Raw genomic sequence first — 21195 nt, 5'->3', positions numbered from 1 at the left:
TCAGCTGGGACAAATGGTTTTCCTTAGGGTGTCTGGTATACTATGTTTAGTTCTAGGAGAAAAACAATGTTGATATTCTACTTTTTTTCTTTCTATTTCCCCCCCCCCCCTCCCCCCCCACATCCCATTGGGGAGGAGGGGAGTGGGTGAAGGATTGCGTGGTGCTGAGCCACCTGTTAAACCACAACAGCCTGATATGACTGGTGATTTGTTGGCAGCTGGAGAATTCCCTGATCTCACTGCCCCATTGACAGTGGCTCTGGCAGCAGGTGAGAACAAGGGGATCCAGTCATTTGGTCACTGAGATAGAAGACCCACCAGAGGGAGACCTACCAAGGGCCACATAGCTCATGTGAGAGGCTTGGTATATTTTAGGGTATCTGAGTGACCAGTAACACCATACTGCAGGAGGTATGGAGTGAAGATGCGCTGTATGTATACAGAAGACTAAATTATGCCTATCATTACCAGACTTGAAGTTAAGATACTGAGATTGCCTTGTCTTTGTGTCCTGAATGTATGGCAAACCACAGGTACACAAGGCATGTGTCTGTCAGTTGTGGGCAAAATGTATGAATATTATGCCCTCCTTTACAGATTGCACACAACTCTGTATGGCAGCCTTTTTTGGTGGGGGAATGGATTAAGATCTTTTTTTTTTTTTTTTTTCTGGCAGATAGGGAACTGAAAGGCACAGTCTCCCTAGATGCAAAAGTATCTAAAAATCAGAAGAATCTGCAGTCTGTGGTAGCTCTGGGGGCTTCATAGCTTATTTCATCAGGCAAATTTGTTGATCCAGCTGAGGAAGTGGGAAAACTTAACAAGTAAGAAGTTTTAAGCTGATTTTACCTTTTTAAATTGGAACAGGATATCTCTTCAAGAAGTAAACAGAATCCCAGTGGAAAAATAACTTCTTGGAGATGCAAGCAGCATTGCCTGTTAGCTGCAGATTTTTAATACTGAATGAGATAACTAGTTTACTTTCAAGACTGAAGGCTCTCCTGATATAAATAATTATATATCAATGAGTATTATTAATGATGGTTGGCTGAAAGCCCCATTAAGTCTCGTGATCAACCGATGAGCAATTTTAACTGTGAAATTCCAATTATTGATTTCACACAGGTGTATCACGCAGTACCTAAAATTTGCTTTCCTTGTGCTATCTAGGCCTGCTAGGTGGAGCTGATAGGTAGAAATTTGCAAGGAAGCTCCATAGCTATTTGCAAGCTTGTTTGGCCTGCAGAAGATGAACGCTAGAGGGCTCTTTTAGACCGATGCAAAATAGTACAGTGTAACGTTTGTGATTTAAGACAAGTCTGAACTTAACCTGAATTAAAAAATGAAAAATATTATTTTCATTAGGACATAATACAGCTTTCCTTTCCAAGAAAAAGTGAAGTCACCACCTTTGAAAGAAGAGAAATACAGCCTGTTGTTATATGGCAAGTATTTGAGCTTCTGAGAGGTGAGAGATTTCTATGATGTAGCCTAAATGGTTTAAATTTTTATACATTTTTTTTTCTGATCAACATTCAGTTTTTTTTTTTTTTTAATGCTCCCTTTAATTTTAGGATAACTAACTGCTGTGTATTTCTTACTGTTTGCCTGTCCTCTTCATAATTTCTTTCCTTACCTGGTAGTTAATTTAGAGTAGCCTGTGTCCTGTGAAGCCCAAGTCTGCATTGCATTATACTAAACATGGTGAAGAAGTGAATGTATGATGTCACTGCACTTGTTTGGAAGTGCTTTTCAATTGCTTTTCAAAAAAGAGTCAAATTTCATACAATTCTTGGAAGTGAAGAATGATTTTTAGCTGGTGTGAATTTCCAGTGCAGCCTGGAGAGCTTTTGTCATCTTACAGTGACTGAAACACAGACCCAGTGTGTTTATTCCAATGTTAACTGATACCGTTTTGGGAGGCAGAAAAAAAAAGCTGAAAAACCTGCTCCATGTTGATGGGAAAAAACATAAAATAGCACTGCTCTATAAAGCTGTATGGGAACAGTACTCTTTTTGTCTCAATTTATACAGCCTTTGTCATCAGATATAATTTTTTTCATACATCCTCTTGATTTTCCCTTGTGAAGCAGTTCTTGTGCCTAATGTATTCTAGTATTTTTCAATGACACTGTGGTGGTGTAGAAAATAATTGATATTAGAGAGAGGGAGAAACAATACAAATTGAATTTATTATTACGGAGTGCAATTTACATCACTCTAGGCAGCAAATTGTCAGAAGGAAGCTTGAAATTATACATCAAAATTAATACAACTGTGCTTTGAAATTGAAAGCTTTTACATACGGACAAATGTTCACACTTGTTTCAAGAAGTGTTTATGGAGAACAACGCGTAGGTTGCGTGTTCAGAAAAATGAAGGGCATTTTTTCCCTATGGCAAGTCAATCATCCAGGAAGCAAACGAGACTTGAAAGACAGGTTGTGAGATAATTGTTTTGTGGGACTGATGTCCTAGAAGCCAATGGAGATTTCTGTGTGTTAAATAGTATCGAGAGCTGCAGAGTAATTTTACAAGAAACGTTCTTTGGCTGTCAAATACCCCATTCCCAATCCTGCTGTACAATTTGTAGCCACAGGTAAAAATGACCTATTTTTAGCTCTTGGCATGGTTGTTCTTAGCAAATGTTCCACCTCCAAGTGGATGTCTTGGAAGTAAATAAAGGTAATGGTGTAGTGAGCATGCAATTAGAAGATGGATTTGAACTGTTTCAAAATCTCAGTTTGTCTTTTCTTTCAGATTCCTTGAACTTGATGACTCAAAACATCCATTATCTGAGAGGGGGCTGTGAATTTACAAGCAGGAGGGATAACAAAGGAGAAGGAAATCTGCTGCAGACCCAAATTATCTGCTAAACCTTCTTCCCCACATATTACTCCTTGCTGTTACTCCTTGCTGGCACCCATTCCTTAGGGAGATTTGGGAATCCTTCCAGACTTCTTCTAAGTATTGATGCTTCCTCCTCACCACCCACTGTAACCCACCTCCTAGCATTTCCTTCTTGGCTTTCTCCCTGCTCTGCTCCCATTACCAAGTTGCATGTTTCTGGTCCAGATATGAGGATAAAATTAGTTAATTTCTTCTCATCCTCAGGGCAGTAGCATTCAGTTTTGCTGGTCTTGCTGAGAAGCATTGACGTGATTCCACAGAGGATAGCACAGCTGTTTTTCCTTAAACATTGTTGATGTCATATCAGTCAATTATCAGAATCAAAGTGCTTTCATTTTCTTTCAGAATGAGTGCATGGTCTGCCTTGAGTGTATTCTCAAGTGCAGTTTGCTGCACACAAAATGAATTAGATCTATGGATGCAGCACTTCATTAAAATGATGTCTTCTGGACACTACGTGGCCAAAACCACTAAGATATGGACAACTGTGATATTTCTGCTTTTCGTTGCTGATAAAGCATGATGTATGTATATGGTGATAATTTCTTACAGTAGAAAATGGCAGGCTGGAATCTGTTTCAACTGCTGCTTGTGGCTATCACAGAACCAAAGTAGCATAGGCTGCAGCACAGTTCATAAAGCTTGCAAAACAGATTCAGCTAATGAAAATGCCAGCCAGGTATCAAATACTTTGGCAAGTAGAAGGTTGCTGTGATATAATTGGCAGTTCACCCCATGAATGCAGTCTAGGATTTAGGGAGAGCCTGTGTTGGCACTAAGCTTGGATGCACAGTGAAAAGTACACAATAGATATAAAAATGATTGTAGTTTTCTGTTTCATGGCTAGTTATATTTGGCTGGGCTTTGTTTGAATACAAAATGGAATATAAAATAAAGTGATTTTGTAAGGCTCGAGCTCACTTGTTACTTGTTACTGTGAATTAATATCTGTGCTTCTTACTTGAAATAGTGTGTTTTAATATTTTTAGCTTTTGCAATTCTGGGTCTCATAGCAAGATTCAAATAATGCTGAGAACTTCAGGAGGAAGCTAAACTGTACGAAGTAGTCAGGAAAGAATAAGGCTTTTTGAGTTGTTAGAAGATGAAGGCTTCTGTTTAGAAGAGTCAAGCATTTCTAAAACGTGAACTTGTCTGAGGATACGATACAAAGTACTGTAATTTGTTATCATTGAAATTGATCCAGCACTCTCTGAAGGAGGGTATTTTTATTCCGTGTTTCATAAATTTTAAAACAAAAACTGTTTCTAGACATGGAACATCAGACAGCATTTCTGCTAAAAACATTTTCAGAAAATAAATGCATCACTTTGGCGTTCTGTAAGTAATAAAAATATTGTGCCACACTTAATCAGCAACTATTAACCAAGAACTGAAAGCACCTTCAGAGCTTGTTCATTCTGATTAAAGAAATCCAACCAATGGTCTCACAAACTTAGGGAATCCTCTTTCACGTGTAGTAAATTCTATTTGCCTTAACAAGTCCTTTCATTTAGAACACGTCCTATTGTGCTGCCCTTCAAAGACTTTTTATCCAGAGGAAAAGGGAAAAAGTTCCTGGATTATAGAGAGGGGAATAAAGAAAAGGGAGGACAGTGCTGTGCAGGCAGGGTGTTAGCATTAGACCCTGACTTTTGTCAGTAAGAACTGGTGGTAATGATCCAAAATCAATTACTGTTACTTGTTTTATGCCAGTACGGGTGGAAATGCTGGAGATGGCTGTGGTTTTGGTTAAATTTATCAAACATATATATCTAGAAGCCATATCAACAGCAGTAATTAGTCCTAATCCCCTTTCATAGAAATGCAGTGTATTGATAATCTAGGAAAGTGGGTGTTGGATGCTTGATTTGCAGCTAGATACTTTTATGTGGTATATGTATACGTAAATAGGATTATCTCTTATCTAATCACTATTACCTAAAGGTGATGGCTCCAGATTTTCTGCTCTGTGGTTCATTTTGAAGTGGGAAATTTTATGTGGGCTGGGGTGAAAAAGAAATTTTACTCTGGAGTAAAGCATACAAACATGCTTTCAAAATGCAGTACATCCATGGTTGTGTCCCTATTTTTTCCTCTTCTGCATTTTATTTCTTTTCCAAGGCACAGCCTGTCCATAGATCCCTAATCTAGATCAACTAATGCTGGATCCTGTAGACTTACTCTCAAGTATCCAAAAACATCCATACTTTTTTGGATTGTGGGTTTCTTCCACAGAGCAAATCTTGTTTTTGTCTCTGTTTAAAACATACAAATGCAAAAAACGATTTGACTGCTGTTGACATCTCTGTCATAACATAGAAGCTAAAGCCATGTTACATCTCTCACTGACATCACTCTGATCTCTTGCAGTTACAGGGAACAAAAAACACCACAAGCCCCCCTTTTTTTTTTTTTGAGGAATTGTGTAGTGCATCCTGAAACTACAGCTGTTCTGCTACTCTGAGGCTTTACTGGAAGTGGAAGATAGACTAGAGGACCAAAGTCTGAGGCAGCAGCACTAATATTTTTAGGTCACTTTCTAACAGCTGTAATAAAACGCAATGCGTTTCTGGGCTATGTTTTCTCTCAAGTTAACTGTGTGAGTAAGCTTCCAAAAGCAGATGTGGCGCAATGAAAAATAATTATACCAGGACATGTTTGAAAGATGGATCTTCTGACAACTCTGTCATTCTGATGTGTTTCCTGAAAAGAAACACCAAACAGCATCCCAACGTCTTATAGAAGCGGCTAGATTTTCAGCTTTTGAGGGAAAAACAGTGCAGTCACCCTATCTTCATCCTATCCCTTTGGTTGCCTGTCTTCCCTGTGGTGATTCTGCGACTCACTGCTCAAACTCCAGCAGTTCTTGCAAGGCTGAGAGAAGCGCAGCTAATGGCTAATCCATTCTGTGTGGCTGCTGCTGGTCACCTGTTGGTACACATTGCACTGGGCTGCCAAGAGCTGGATGGAAGAGGGAGGACAAGGGCTGAGCAGCTGTGTTATGCCATGGGGACTAAATGTAGGCCATAATTCCATAGGCAACCAGGCTTCATTCAATCTGCTGTTCCCAGGGTGACTTGGAGAGTGGTAGGTATGCTTCTTAGATGTGTTTGTATTCTTAAGATACTATCAAAACTTTCAGTGAGTAACTGGGTAGTAGAGGGCTTTGTTTTGTTCCAAAGATACGTTTTAATCTCCATGGAAAATGGAATTATTGAAGGCCTGCTGTGGATAGAAAGCCTGTAATTTGTTGGGTAGCTGCACTGGTAGGCATATCTAATCTGCCTAATCAACTGACATTGCCATTGAATAGACAGAATGCTGAAAACATGCCTCAGCCCACTGGTGATGTAAAATGCTTACAGCTAAATAGATTTTTTGTTTCTTGAGATTTATAGCTCACATATGTTTGCTACAAAACAAACTTAGTTCAACTGAATAATATTACTGTAACTTAGTTTAAGGTTTATATGGCAGTATAAATCATGCAGGCAAAGCTAGATTCCCTTTTATGTGCATCTGTACTATTGAAATAGAAGTTTTGCTTTCTGTGTTCATATTTCTTCACAGTACTTAAAGAGAGGAAGCACAGGCAGTAGTTTTACTGAAAGGGAACTTCAAAATCGAGGCTGGTATGGAGTTGCATCAAAAGGGAGTTTCAAATCAAGCCTGGAATGTGCCTGTGAAGAGCCACAGTTTCAGAGCAAATGGCAAGCATCATCATTGGTCTGTGTGTACAACTCTTCTCCTTTTCTTTTAGAATGAATTTTAAAAAGATACTTTTTCTTACTTTCACTAATGTGGTTAAGAATATTTGGCTGCACATTGTAATAAAGAGGGAGAGAGGTAAACAAAAGGAAGGCAGAAAAGAGATCAAGCTACAGTCAATATGGCAAAAATGAGGAGTGACTGAAAGAACTGTTTAGTCTGGGGAAGAGGAGGTTGAGAGAAGACCTTATTGCTCTATTCAAACACCTGAAAGGTACTTACAGCAGAGCAGGGTTGGTCTCTTCTCACTTGTGAGAGGTGACAGGATGAGGGGAAATGGCCTCGAGTTGTGCCAGGGAAAGTTTATGTTGGATATCAGGAAAAACTTCTTTACAGAAAAGGTTGTTCAGCACTGGAATATGCTCCCCAGGGAAGTGGTTGAGTCACCATCCCTGGATGTGTTTAAAAACCATTTGGATGTGGTGCTCAGGGACGTGATTTAGCAGAGGGTTGTTAGAGTTAGGGTAGTATGGTTAGGTTGTGGTTGGACTTGATGATCTTGAAGGTCTTTTCCAACCTGAGCAATTCTATGATTCTGTGTGCTAAAGCCCTGTGACAGCTGGTCCTAATTGTGCTTTTTCAGGCATGATGCCTTCTTTACACAGAAGTGCTTTTCTTCAGTCTCCTGATGCCAGACACTATTCAGTTATCACAAAGACTTTTATTTTTCCCTCCTTCTGTAATATTTGCTGGTTCTTATTGTGGTAACTTTGACTAGACAATCTCATATTTTCTCAACGAAACCCCTTTTGTGTTAAGGTAAATATTAAATATAAACACTGTTTAAAATATTCAGTGTCTGTCTTATTCTCGAGAAGCCACTGAATAAATATTAAGAGGTGGTTTTCAGGTGGTCTTAGCTTGATAGTTGAACACTTTGTTCAGCAGCTTTATGAATGAGATAGAGTACAGGAGCAGAGGAAAGCCTGGTTCTGAGTTTCCTTGCAGCTTCCCAGACAGTGCTAGGTGCATGAGTGATTTTGCCTTAACGGAAGTTGAAAAGCTCATTAGCAGCCATCAGTTTTGTTTTGAGCGTATATGAAAACAAATAATGCACTTGTATGATCACATTACATGGCATATGTAATTAACTAAATCTGCAGGTTGACAACATGCTGTGTGATCCTTTAAACATTCAGGCTAGACACTGCTGTCAGCTGTTGCTAGCTTCAGTGTAGTTTTATCCGGTGTGGGGCAGTTTTCCTGTAAGGATGTCTACAACTGTAGACAGAAAAGGCTGAAGAGCTGTGAGGAGAACAGGTGGACTGATCCTGCATTTTCTTGCAGGTGTCAGTATGGTGGGATGAGGCTGAAAAAAAAAGAACTGATCCAATTGGGGCTGGCTGGGAAAAAGATTGTTATCATGTGGAAGGAAGGTGCTTTGGAGCCAGTAACACTTCTCAAATGTGAAAGGTTTTCCGAGAAAAATTGAAAACTACAGTAAGTCAGTGCTTAAGATGTGAGGATACAGGGAGCAGAGTTCCCTCTGTGCTTGTTGGGCATTAGTTGCCAGTTAGGATTGGGAATCTGCTACTTGAATGAAGGTAGGCTTGATAACGGCAGTGTTCGTGTCAATGAAACGGTTCAAACAGACTTTTAAATGTAGAAATGTGGGGTAGTTTGATCCATTGCTGATTGTGTTAGCAGAATTTGGGTCTTTGAATCTCAGGAAAGGTTGTGCTTTGTGTGCCTGCAAGGGGGCTGAGTCACACTGCTGGTAACTCCTGTGCACAGCTGTGCCAACCCTCCAGCATGGAGATAGACAGAGTTTTCTAGGGCCTGGTCTCTGCGTACTTCTGCATCTATGTTTTGTGTAGCTGGCCTCCATAGAGACAGTTTTCCAGAATGGTCTTTGGAACGTAGCTTGATTTGTGATGTTGCAACACTCTGCTTTGTTTCTAGCTTCTAAACAGCCCCAAAAGAAAGCTAATCCCTACAAGAACAATTTCTTCATATCATTTTCCAGAACAATTAGTTACCAAAGCTCTAATTACAGATGCCAGGGAAAGTTCCTCTCGGTAGTGTGTGTGTCAATAAAATGGCTTCTTTGTTAAGAGAAGGCTCGTGTTGTGGAGGAAGGCTACAAAGCAAAATGCAAACCTTGCCAGAAACACCTCCGCAGTGAGGTGTTGACAGTATCTGTGTCACCATGAAGCAATCAGAGCACCCAGCTGATGACTAAAACAGGTTCTTCACATACCCGTCTGAAACAGTGAGGTTTTTTGAGGGAGAGAGGGCAGGTGGGGAAGGGATTTGTGGCTAAACTGAGAAAAGGTGTGAAAAGGAAAAAAAAATTCTCAGTAATTGTGCTTCAGTTGGTCTCACTCTGAAGTTTTCAGCTTCATAATGAAGTCGGGTGAATGATGTTTGAGATCAACTAATGCTGCAGTGTTTCTTGTGGTGCTTAGGTCTAGAAAAGCATTCTGCCTCGGTTTCTAAAATCTGTTTGAAAATCTGTTTTTACACTGACAAAACAAGAATTTTCCAAAATTCTGGAAATAGCAAAGGGAAAGGTCTGGTCTGAGATGTTAGTGTTTCATGGGCATTAGGTGTTACCATCAGCAACCTCGTGAGGGTAGGCCTTCAGGACAGAGTGCCCACTCCTGCAGTCCTCCAGGTGGGAGGATTGCTGCTGCTTTCTGCTTCTCTGTAACTCATTTTTGTTCCTTTGTTTTCTGCTAATGTCAGGCTTGCTCATGCTTTCCTGCTTTTTTATGTGGCCCCTTTTGTTTAGATAAAGAACCTTGCCTTGTTATTCATAAGGTAAATATCTTCTCTTCCTTCTGCTTCTTCACTTCCTCCATGACTTCTGTCTGTGGTCTGCCAACAGTGGTGACTAGTGAGCTGTCACTCAAGGATTTCAGTTATTTATTTTCTTGATGAGTAGGAAAGAAAGCTAAAGAAGACATGTCAAGTACCCTGAATCATTTCACCGTATACAGAAGTAGCTTATGTCTTCTTCCAGTCATACCTTTCCTCCCTTACTTTTCTCTTCTTGTTTTACAACTCTTCCTTGTTGCTTCTGATTGCATCTCAGACTGTGACCTCTTTGGGACAATGCAGCTTCCTGTGTGTTGCTTCACAGGGAACCAGTTTGGAGTGGGATACAGAAATCTATGTGAAAAAATGTAATTATTTCAGGTTACTTTAACTATTAACTCTTTTTTTTTTTTTTCATTTTACTAGTAGGTAGTCAAATAGGTATTACCTAAAGAAGTTACCTTCTGATGAAGCCATGCACACGTTAATGACAAGCGTAAAACTTTGAGGACATGCATATTACATTTCCAGTAAAACAGGAACTCAGATGTACATGCTAACAAAAAAACTGTTGGTTCATCACATTTCACACAGAAAGCCTTCAAGACAGACAGAATATCAAAGGCATTGATGTGTGCTATATATCTCTATAGATACAAATAATCGTAAACTACTGCCATATTCACAGGGGGTTATTTGGACTTTTGCTGAGTGAGTAAAATAATTATTCTAAAGAAAAGGTGAAGAGATTTAGATTTCTAGAGTGGACTTAAGCAGGTTTCAGGCAGGTAACACAGGGCTGATCAGCCAGGATGCTTTAGAAATCACCTGCCAAAATCTTTGTGTGTCTGAGATCATAAGACAGACACCACATATACTGAACAGTCGAAGGGAAGAAAGTGAGAAGTCAGAAGGAAGAAATAGGAAAATTATTCAGAAATCAGAAGTACAGTGGCCTTCCGTAGCCTCATGGCTCCTCTGCAGGCATTCAGTATTCATTTTATATTAGCATTTAGCATTCAAGCATTTAGAGTGTGTATGGCATTTATCTGTTCTACTGATCTTTCTTAGTGAGGCCCGATTGATTGAAATAGGCCATGCATGCACTTTGTACTGTTTGAATGATCATTTGTATTATCTTCCAAACAAATAGAAGCTATTTCATCAGATCACTGATGCTCACAAAAAAGCTTTTTTTTTTTTTGTCATGGCTGACTTTTCATTCTGTTTGTTCACTTCTGATTTCCCTGTTGAACGTTTATGTTACTTTGCTTTCTACTTGAAGCTGCTAGCCTGTGAATGCAACAAATTTTACAGCCTGTAACATAACATACAAGAAACTGAGGGATGAGTAAGGAAGTTTTATGGGGAATTAAAAATGATTATCATTAAAAATGATCATTAGGTGCATGTTGAGATTTGGTTACTTTCCCAAGGTTGGGGTATGTTTCTAGCAACGCGTAAAATAAGTCGTGTTTTCTGCTGCAATATTTGTTTGTTAAGTATGTAGAGAGCCTGTAACATAGGTTCTGAAATTGGTTTTCCTTAGTCAGAACTGGGTAGTCAAATGAAAACTTTTCCTCTTTGCTTCTCACTGTCTGTAACAAAACACTGAGGTAACCAAAAAACAAAAGGTTTATACCTAGGGGACTCGAGACTTGTGACTGTAGAGTGCAGTGACTTTTGCCATGTTTCTGTAAAATCCTCAGAGGTCTGAAACTGAGTTAAGTGTTGTGCTTATCCTTATGTCCTAGGGAAGCAGATCATGTGAATTATGCTATTCCTCTGCCAGTATACTTGACAACTTTTCAAATCATTGATGTGAAAGGGCAGGCAGTGCTCTGCTGGTGTTCATTTTGGGGTAGCATTCAGTCAGAAAAGCGGTGTGATATGCAGGACTCACTAATCAGCATGTGTCATAACTTACATTGCCTTGGATCCAGAGGCATATCCTAAGAAATACCTGGAAGCTGGTGTTTATTGTTTTATTGTCAAAGTTGAGTAGTGTTTAAGCCATACAAATCCAGAGAAACTATTTTTCTCCAATTTTTCCACATACAAGTTTGGAGCCTAAAATCCACCTTGCTAATAGATCCTCATAGCTAAGAAAAAAGCTGGTTTGTGATATCCTCTGAATGAGAAAAGTCATTTTCTCATTGATTTTTTTTTTATCAGCATGCCTGGAAACAACTAATTTAACAATCAAATCCTTCATTATTTTAACTTAAAATAGAATTTTCAATTGCAAAGATAAATTTGTTGGGCAATTGATGGTACAGAGACAGCAAAGAATTCATTGGTAATCAGTCTGGGAATACCGTAATAGGAGGGAATCTTAAGCCTTGGCACAACACCAGTAACAAACTTTGGGTGGTCTGGATCAGTACAGAGAGATGGATGGGCCTCTTGGCCCAGCTGGTATCCAACTCAAGACTTGATGGTGCCTGTGTGTTGAATGTTCTGATTTTCACTAAATGACAAAAGATTTATTGAGCGCTTCTGGACAGTTGAAGCTGGCTAAAATGATTTAATTGTTTCCTGGGAAGACAGTCAATGAGCTAAAGCTGATTCTTGGAGTATTTCCTTCACCATCACTATCTCCATTCATTCTGTACTCTGTTCTGTATACTGAAATTTAACTTCAGCAAAGCATCCATCCAATTTCCTGTAAAACATTAACTTCATTTATTCTTCCTACATGTTTTTCAGTTCCCTCCTCTCTCTCCTAATCCTATTGACAACAGAAGAAATGACACAAAAGATCAACTGTTGGCTTTATGTAAAATATTTCATCAAAATGGTGAGTCACTGGAAAAAGATTTCTCACAGTGAACATACACACAAATATCCATTCAGGTCACCAAAACAAAAATGTTATCAATGAGGACAAAGGAAGTTATGTTACTTTTTAAACAGCCTTGAATCATGTTTCCTGTCATGTGGCTTAAGGGGAGAGAAATAAATCCTCCTAAAAAAAACAACAGCAAAACTGCTAAAAATTCCAAACACTTAATAAGATCAAGAGTAAAACTATAGTGAAAATTAAATTATTCCCTGCTCTCCAAATTCTTTTCTCATGTACACAATTTGAATTCTGTATATCGCGCCCCATATTGATACTTTTTTAATCTAAAGACGAGACTCTGTTATTACTAATATTTTCTATGTCATATTCTGATAACGAGCATATTACAAAAGGATGTCAGATGGAGTCTTGGTTCTTCCTGAATTGTGCTGGGTAATTTCTCTGAGGTTTACTCAGCAGGAAGCAGCAGTCAGCCCAGTGAGATACGCTGGCCGTTTTTGTAGCCAAAGCCCACAGCAGCATGTCCCCTGGGATACCCAGAACTGGTGAGACATTTGTGATCACCAGCAAGGATGTTGGAGATTCAGTGTGTCTGCTGCTCACCACTGCCTTTGCTTTGTGCGAGTCTATTGGGAATTGCTGTTTGTCGGAATTTAGGTTATGTTGCTCAAAAAGCTGAGATGTTAGACAATAACCTGTAAGGTTATTTTAAGAGCTGGTCTTAGGAAAAAAAAAAACAAAACTAAATTAGCAAAATATATTACACTGAAATGGCTTTTAGCTCTTTTTTTCATGCAACGTTAGGAATATTTCTAGAAGTCTTTTCCTTCTTTTTACTTGTTTTGTTTCTTTTTTTCCTCCAATATAGCAAATGTATCCTATGTATAAACCAAAAGCAAGGAGGGAGGAGAGTGTTATGATCTTTCTTTTTTCATGCTGTTAATTTCATTGCAAGGGAATCAAGTGGTTTCTCTTTGGCCTCTGTTTCTCCTTAAATTTTGTGTTCCTTGTACCTCCTTGGCAGACCTCAAGATCCTGGAAGTTTCTTACTATCTGCTTCCTGCAGAGGGAGTGGGACCTATCCTAGCTGCCTTGGGTCATATTGGAAGTGAAAGAAATGTCAGAGAATGACTTGACAGATTACCTAGTTAGCGATTACCTAATTCCAACACCCCTGACATGAGGGGGTGTCAGGACTTCTTCCACACAAGTAGGCCAATTTTTTCTACTGCTGTACAAAGCCTCTTTTCTTTCTTCTGTAAGGCAGCATCCGTGCACCTATGACTGCTTCAAAACTTGAGAAATTGCCTTTTCTCCAGATCTGCAGATCGCAGGTGTGTAGAAAGTTGTCCTAAGGATAATTAAAGGAGAAAAGTTAGTTACTAGTTGACAGAGTTCACCGAGCATATTTTCATCACCTTAAATTCGTATAACCTGGTCGAAGAAAGATAAAACTCATGGAATCTATACAGACTCAAAATTTATACTTGAAAGCTTTGTTTATAGCTTACATTGCAAAGTGATTCTCTGTGGGAACAAATGTATTGACAGTTTTGCTCCTGACAAGTTTCTTTTGTCATATCACAGGAAACGTGTACTTATGTGTAAAAGAATAAGTTGGAAGTTATAGCTAAATTCTATATACATTTCTTCCTAAGGAGTATAGGGGAAGTAGCAGAGCCAATGGATTTTTCACAGGGAAGTCACGCTTAATAAAAAGGTGAATTCCCTTGGGATTTCTTCTATGACCATAGGTAGGAGAGAAAACACTGTTTGCTTGGATTTCAGCAGTGTTTAGAAAAGCAGAGCTTTTGGTATGCTTCCTGCCCTTCAGCCCCTGCTGTCTCATAAAACTTGCCTTTTTTTACTAGAGATTCTTTCTTCCCAAAAGGATAGGCACAGTTTTATGAGAGATTAAAAAAAAAAAAAATAGCAGGTTAAAAGCATGTATATTTAATAATCTGATTTAGCTCTTAGAAGTGGCAAAAGCATAGACTTAAATACTCCCAAATAATTACAGAGCACCTGAAAAAAAATCCTTATGTCAACAATGTGGTTGTTTTTGGGTTCCCACTATATCCTAACTAAATACTAAAGAAAGGTATGAATCAGTGGTATGCTCTAGCTCTGCATGTTAGTCCTGCCTGCTAGGTGTCTAGGGAAGTCCTGTCATTGGCTGTAATAGCCATAAAAGTAGGCGCCTCAATCTTATCTCATCTCTGACTTTCCTGTCCACGACTCCAGAAACTATAGTTAAAGCAGTAAAGTCTGAACTGAAATGTATTATTAAGCTTCCACATTCCCCCCCTCTCATCTTTTGCCTCCCACCAGAGATAGAGCCACACCAGGCTAAGGCAAAGCCTTCACCTAGGAGACTGGTTGGGGTTGGAAGGAATAAAGCTGTCTTTTAATATTTCCAAAATAGGACAGCTAAGAGCTTGAGGCAGGACAGAAAAAAAACCACTAGAAATGGAGAAGCTAAAACAGCAGGCACATTTTTTTCTTATGACAAGGACAGGTTGGTGACCTGTTCTGTTACAGAGAAAGTTTCCTGTGTTAGCTGCCAGTATGGTTTTTCCCTTTCAGCTTTTAAACTGAATCCAGTATCTGGAATCATTGCAATTCTAGGTACATTACCAAAACACTTGGTTAAAAGTCAACAAATGTGTCACTTTGGGCACACAGTCAAATGGAAAAAAATGTCTGTGCATGTCCCTGCCATTCTCTGAAGCTGCTTGTGAGCATATATGATAGAAAATAAAGTCATTTAATCAGGCCTTGAGTTTTTCCCATGCAATCTTTGTATATTCTTGAAAATGTCTGCTTACTTTATGAAAGAGCAAGACAACTTTGCTATCTCCTCTTTGTGTGGAAGCAGTATGGTCCCCTCTACACTACCTTATGAATGATTCTTTTTGCAGCTATAAATTCTCACCTACTACCTGATCCTCAGAAGACTCATGCAACTCCATACCTGTATGTGTTATCCGTGAGCTCGAGCAAGGCAGGATACCTGGTTTCATATCTTTTTTCCAGCAGCTCCTGAGGTAGCATAACAGCTCTTCTTTTCGTATGGAGGGTTGGGTTCTATGTGCACTGCTTTATGAGCCAATGACTGGCTCATCCTCTTCTCTTGCCAGAGGAGAAGGTCAAGGGGAAGGATGATGATGTCCTATAGGGAAAATACTCTTAATGCTTGCCGGTCCCAAGAAGACTAGTTGCACTAGCACTCCAGAAGCGTGCTGTCAAAGCCATCAGCCTTGACATATAAACCAGGATTTCTGAGCACTCCAACCACAGCTGTCCCAGATCACAGAATCACAGAATGGCCAGGATTGGAAGGGACCTCAAGGATCATGAATCTCCAACCCCCCTGCCACATGCAGGGCCACCAACCTTCCCACCTAATGCTAGACCAGGCTGCCCAGGGCCCATCCAACCTGGCCTTGAACACCTCCAGGGATGGGGCATCCACAACCTCTCTGGGCAGCTGTTCCAGATGGGTAAAGCAGGCTGTCTTTGTGCTGTTTTCTGCTGAGGCTGCGTTTCTTTCATCTAGCACTCAACTTTGTGAAAGAGATGTTGTTGTATTTTGTTAGGAGATGGTGTGCTGTGCCAACGTATTCTAATGATTTGCATTTTGCTTTATTCATAGAGCAAGATGACTGTAAGTTACCTTACCACTTTTTTTTCTGACTGAGACAAATCCATCTGCTTTCAGATCATAATGATTGTAATTGTTCAATAGAGAGTGCAGCATCACACTTTTTTTATTTTTTTACTTGAAAATAAAAAGCTCTTTAGATTTATACTTACTATTCTTCTAAAATAATTTAAGTCTGCTTATTTCACTCCACTACAAAACACCGAATTCTAAAGTTTTAGTATCTTTTAGCTGAGGGGAGTAACAAAGATTTCAAGCCTGGTTTGTTGGAGTGTGACTTGCATATCAAGTCAGATCTGTAGAATGATAGGGTTATTTAAACAAGAAAAGGTGTGATCCTGGTTTTCTTGCACCTATTCTGAGAAAATCTTGTCTGCACTCAAAATATTACACAGCTCTGGGGTTCTGCACTAACATTTAATTTCTAGCATTGTTTCTGTGATTTTATAAATATATATATATGTAGAATAGAGATTCTTTTTGTCAAGTATGAACTTCATGAAGCTAGCACAAATGACTTTGGAGGGTGGAATGCCCCTATAGGTCCCATTGAAGAAAACTGTCCTTAGCCCATGACATCAGGGTGTTACGCTTGTAAATTCCAGATAATATGTATACCTACTGTGCAAAGTCCTGTTTTGTTTTCAGCAATGGTTATGCTACGCATCAGTATCTGTTCTGCTTGTGAAACTGTATCTCTTGCATAGACATATACAAATACTTTTGTGTGTGTGTAGGAAAACAGATAATTGGCATTCACACAAATAAGAATAAGAAAGTTTTTTACACAACCTGTTTTTACTTTGCATCTATGGAAAGCAATTATTTTTCAGAATATTTCTTATTAGTTGAAAAACTCTGAATGAGAGTAGTGACAATTTGTTTTTTTTTTCCTCACAGGCTAATTCTGATTCCTTATCTCTAATTATATAGGTCATTCCAAAAGTAATGCCTCCTGCTTATTTCCATGGAAACTCCAACAGCTACAAAGAGCACAATAGCACTGTTTGATAAAGCAAATTCTCAGCTACAGATCACTTTTTTTCAACATAATCACCACCATTAGCTAAGTGTTTTCACCAGTGATGAACAAGAGCCTGCATGCTGTGCCAGTAACAATCTGCACCCACAGAGCTGACCTGCTGTCACTGTCTTCACGCTGATATGTACCACCCACCACCTCACTGTGCTCACATCCACTCTTTGGTCTCCATAAGCATTCAGTAAGCACAGATGAATGTCAGTAGGTGCCATTTTTTTCCACATGGAGAAATTCAATTCCACACCTTTGCTTCATCTGCATTTCCATTTCAGATGCCCGCTCCTCTGTTGCCATCTGTCACGTGGTAACGAAATGTAATGGGATATTGGCAGGGAAGTTCAACCTTTACTGCCACACCACCAACGTGAACCTGTGACCTTGTGGGCCAACATAATAAAACAAGAGGCATTACTTTTGGAGCAGCCTTCATATAGCAAAACTGTGTTAGTTTTACACTAACTCAGTGTTTTCATTTGCTGTTAATAGTATTCTTTTTGTGGCATGTGGGAGACCATTGCAGAGGTCAAACTATTACTTTTTTACCCAACTATGTCGTAAATTAATTAGTAATTTTGTTAACGCCATTGTGCCTCAGTCATTTTGTAAGCATTTCAAGTAGCTGCAAGGATGACACAGCAATGTTAGTAATTAACTTTTCTCTCCGTCTGGCTGTTAAATGAAAATTTGCTGTGATGTTGTGATTTGGCATGTATCATCACAGAGACTCGCAGATTCTCCCACCTCTCTGCCACAAAAGTGTCTGTTAAAAGCATCCAGAAAATTAATCGGACTCTCTCTGTTTTGTGCCTTGTGCTGCTGTTCAATGAAGAAGAAATCAAATGATGTGAGGGCTCAATATCTGCCACGACTGGCATCGTGAGACATTTCCTACCTGTGCTTTTTTAATTGGTTGGCTCAAAAAGGAAATCAGTCAATCTGAGTTAAGAGATGTAGGCAGTTCAGCTGGATAGAAATTTTAGCATGACTCATAACGCTTTACACAATTAACTTGCCAAGAAAATGTGCTTCTATAAAACTGTGAAGCACTTGAAGTGCAGCTGGAGGAAAAATCATTTTGATAGAAGAGTTCATAGCAGTCCAGCTGAGGACTTTCGGCAGCGGTGGTGGAAAGAATCATCAGCATCGATCATCTCAAATCCTTCTAGCTTTAGCTCTGGCACGGTGCCATGGCACCTTCAGCTCTCCTTTGCCATAAAGATCCAGGGTAGGCAGCACAGAAGCAAACACAGAGCTGAAGAGAGAAGGTTGGGAATACCAGCTGCCCACAGAGCTTCAGGAAGCAATTGTCCTCCATATAGACACAGGGACCACTGTTTAGGATTTGCTATTCTCAAAGTGCAGTGATTGGTATGATGGCATCTTAACATTTTCCAGAAAATTGTCTTGAGGAACTCTCCTGATGTTTCTCACCAATTTTGTGATGTTTAAGGGAAATCTGTAGGAAGCAGTTTTGCATGTTTGTGTAGTCACATAACTTTCATGCAAAGATATACCGAGTCAGAAACCGAATAAAAAAATATGATGTGACTTTTGCAACTGAAGCTTTCAGAATTTATCTGTATTTTAATGGACTAATCTAGTTTTGTTAATTTAGAAGAACAGCTCCCCATATACAGCAGGACTAATATCTGAAAAGATGATTTGTCTTTACTTGCAGTTATTTTCCTTGGCTGGTGGAGGCTACCGCAGTGAAGCTTGGTTAGTTTTACTATGCCAGCAGAGGGTACCAACAGGTGCCACTGTGGTCTGCTCCCCCACTCTACTTCTGGACCCACCACCCTACCGTTTTCCCTACACCTGCAAGAATGACTTGACTTCTTCATCTTCCCTCTCTCACCACTTTCCTCCTTGAGTTAACTGTCCTTTTACTGCTGATGCTGGGCATGGGAGCTGAGCAAGTAGATTTTTCTTGCTGCGCTTTATCTGTTGCCTAATGAGTGCCTGTGTGATGAGACACTAGCAAAGGTAGCAGCTGCAGGAAGAAAATACAGGAGCTGGAATGGAGAGAGAGAGAAGAGAGGGAATGTAGTGAAAAAGTGGTAGGGGCTCAAGCAATTTCATATTGGAACAGAAGATGGAGGATAAAAAACTAATCACTGTAGAGCACTCCTTCTCAATTATGAACTTAGACAAGGAATCCCCCATTTTCATGACTGCTCTGCAGCCCAAGAAGTAGGTCTGAATCCCAAGTTTTCTTGAGTACTGTCTGGGATTGGTGACTGCTGAGGATAAATTATTACTGCTATAAAGTGCTCTACTTGCTTAAGTGGTGAGGTTTGTGGTGTGGCTCTATGCCTGATCCAACTGATGAATACTGTAGGATCAGCGTGGTCCCACATGCTGGAGTGGCTGGTTACTATTCCCTTCCTGTACAGAGAAAAGAATTACACTGATGTCAAATTGAGAAAGTTTGTGCTCATTCCAAAGGGGAAAGAGTGGATGTTAATTCAAACAAAGCTGTAACGTGGAGGTGTGAGGAAGCTGAATTAGAGCTATGCAATCTTTCTGCCTTCTCCTTAAATTCACCTGACGCAGTATAATTGTCTGAAAACAGGTAAAAGCTCAGCTATGAGCTTCTGCAAACCCCTGAAGAAATTCCTGTACCTCAGTCTTCACAGCAAAGTACTGAAGGCAAAATGCCAGCAAGGATTGCATGAAGTACAAAGTAAACTTGTTTCGTAATTTAAAGAAAATTACAGATTAGCATCTCTACTTGCTTCTCCCCCTTTTTTTCTGCACCCGCTGCACTCTGGTGTGTCCGTACCTCATATCTGTAGGTGTGGTACATTTCCTACAGCAGGAAAATTTGGGGGGAATCTGGTGCCATGGTTTAATACCTCCTCCTGCTTCTTTGCACCCACAGGATTAGAATACAGAACTGCAGTATTTCCCACCCCTCTTGCACACAAGTGCATCTTAAAGTAGTCTTGTGAGCACAAGCATCATTGCTTAGCACTCAGATTTGAAACCACACTGCTACAAACTGAGTTTAGGTTTTTTGCTTGTGAAGAAATCACTTTTAGCCCACATTTCTCACATGTGGAGATAAGCAGAAGTTGCAGTACTGAAGGCATCATCTTCAGGTAGTGGGTACAAATCGTACAGACTGCTATCCTGAAACAGGTTAAATGGCAATTGGGCTGTTGCATCTATTGCATTACCTCTTTCAGTTTTATCTCGCTGGGGCACAGATGGGAGTTAAAAGCAGCACGGGTATCCAGATAAGAACGTAAGATATGCATTGGCTGGAATCTGACAGGGTTGAGGTAATCACCTGCCGCTGAATTGAGACTCAGATGGGAAGTAGGAAGTGCTGTGCTCAAGCTTCCTGTATAAATAAATGCAGCTTTCCCACAGCTACTGCATACAAGCTGTGACGTGCTTTTAAGATATAATGGCAGCATGCTCTTAATAGCAGGGAGGGGATTATTTATCAGAGTGGCAAAGGAACCGAGAGGCAAGTCCTTCTGCAGTCCTACGAAGTGCACAGCTGTCAGATACACGGAGAAGAGAAAGGGTGTGTGAGAGGAATCTGCCTCTGCTTCTGATTGCAAGCTGCAGTGGTTGTGACATGATTCTTGGGAGCGCTGGAGTGTGAGTGAAGCTATTGAAAAGTCAAACAGCTGGGACTGAATACTACTCTCCTTTCAAGGTATGTTGGAATACAGCTTTCTGCCTGTTTTTCCATTATAAGCAAAAGATAATTAAAAAAGCAGAAAACCAAAGATTGCTTATAATGGAAGAAAACAAAAAAGGCTTTGTTAATAGACAAAGTAAGAAACAGAATGATTAAAGGGCTAGAATAAATGTTACTTGTGGTTTGGTTAAAATCTAACCGTGTGGTGCTTAGAACTGAGGCAAAAAGGAAATTTTGGAGTCTGGATGATTAAAGATACAGAAAATTAGACATCGAGTACTTTGCCAGAAGGCTGAAATTACTTCTGTCAGTGTAACTTTTAAAGGAATATGTGTATGAGGGGGTTGAAAATGCTGCAGTATTAGAACATACAGCTGTGTGGAAAGCAATTGCTAAAATGGCATACTATGTCATGTATCTGTTCTAGCTTAAACACAAGAACTCACTTTGTACTGAAGACATAACAGCTTGGGCTAGAAGGAGCCTGAATTTAAAATTTAGATTTCCTTCTGATTCAAAGCCATTTCTTATGTCCCAGTATCGTGCAGCTGGTGTCATGAAGAAAAATGTTCTGATCTATGTTCTAAG

General features: G+C 39.7%; 1 protein-coding gene and 1 long non-coding RNA gene across 4 annotated transcripts in view; both read left to right on the top strand.

The window, feature by feature from the left end:
- RNF144B (ring finger protein 144B) overlaps positions 1-21195 on the top strand; it is a 90440-nt gene that overhangs the window by 14390 nt on the left and 54855 nt on the right. Inside the window, exon 1 of one of the 2 annotated variants that reach the window (XM_031610231.2) lies at positions 20174-20622. The exons of the other annotated variant lie outside the window; for it this stretch is intronic. The gene's annotated coding sequence lies outside the window, so the exon portion shown is untranslated. Of the gene's footprint in view, positions 1-20173; positions 20623-21195 lie in introns of those variants that run through there. 2 annotated transcript variants of the gene reach the window in all.
- Positions 196-3813, top strand: LOC149918391 (uncharacterized). Of its 2 annotated transcripts, none has more exons than XR_016465417.1 (3): positions 196-411; positions 1366-1468; positions 2760-3813. It is a non-coding gene; the product is annotated as an uncharacterized LOC149918391 (long non-coding RNA). The 2 variants fall into 2 exon arrangements; XR_016465416.1 differs by lacking the exon at positions 196-411 and adding an exon at positions 686-824.

This window comes from Phasianus colchicus, chromosome 3 (assembly GCF_987193195.1).
Source record: "Phasianus colchicus chromosome 3, bPhaCol1.hap1.1, whole genome shotgun sequence".
NCBI classification, from domain to species: Eukaryota; Metazoa; Chordata; class Aves; order Galliformes; family Phasianidae; genus Phasianus; species Phasianus colchicus.
Note: the sequence above shows the minus strand (reverse complement) of the source record. Positions and strands in the feature narration are given on the sequence as shown.